Genomic DNA, 815 nt, shown 5'->3' on the forward strand with positions numbered 1-815 from the left:
CTTCATCGTCAACAGCAAACATTCGTTTAATTTTATCTATTCTATTTTCCATATTTTTTTTCCTCCTTTCCTTATATGGTACCCACGGGAGGATTCAAACCTCCAACCTAGGGCTTAGAACACCCTTACTCTAATCAATTGAGCTACGTGGGCTAAATGGTCGGAAAGAGAGGACTTGAACCTATGATCTCTCGGACCCAAACCGAGTGCTTTTCCATCTAAGCTACTTTCCGATGGTAGAGCCATTGGGGATCGAACCCAAGACCTCACGCTTATAAAGCGAGCGCTATAACCACTAAGCTATGGCTCTATATGGAGCAGATGAGAGGAATCGAACCTCCATAGTCAGATTGGAAATCTGAAGTTCTACCGTTAAACTACATCTGCTAATGGTGCTGGTTACAGGCCTCGAACCTGTACTCGTCCGTTTACAAGACGGGTGCTTTGCCACATTAAGCTAAACCAGCAAATGGTGGAGGAGGAGAGATTCGAACTCCCGTATCTAAAAAGAATCTGATTTACAGTCAGACGCGTTTAACCACTTCGCTACTCCTCCGTGGCGGACCTGACGAGAATCGAACTCGCTATCTCCTCTTAGACAGAGAGGCATGTCATCCATTACACCACAGATCCAAATGGTGGAGATGGCGGGATTTGCACCCACTTCTTGACGCAATTTGATCATGATTGTTTAATTTCGCTTTATATGATCATTCAAACGAAACTTAGTTGCTATTTACGAAATTGTCCCGCAACTGACAATTAAGGGGTTTTTTTGTTATTATATTCTCTAATATGACGGTGAAAACTGAAAC

General features: G+C 43.1%; 2 non-coding genes across 2 annotated transcripts; both read right to left on the reverse strand.

Annotated features, from left to right (window-relative positions):
* Positions 1 to 237: 237 nt before the first annotated feature.
* Positions 238 to 310, reverse strand: Trnai-uau (transfer RNA isoleucine (anticodon UAU)). Its single transcript has one exon. It is a non-coding gene; the product is annotated as a tRNA-Ile (tRNA).
* A 163-nt stretch (positions 311 to 473) lies between these two features.
* Trnay-gua (transfer RNA tyrosine (anticodon GUA)) lies at positions 474 to 556 on the reverse strand. The gene has a single exon. It is a non-coding gene; the product is annotated as a tRNA-Tyr (tRNA).
* Positions 557 to 815: the final 259 nt, after the last annotated feature.

The sequence above is a fragment of the Styela clava genome, unplaced genomic scaffold (assembly GCF_964204865.1).
Source record: "Styela clava unplaced genomic scaffold, kaStyClav1.hap1.2 HAP1_SCAFFOLD_332, whole genome shotgun sequence".
In the NCBI taxonomy this organism is placed as follows: Eukaryota; Metazoa; Chordata; class Ascidiacea; order Stolidobranchia; family Styelidae; genus Styela; species Styela clava.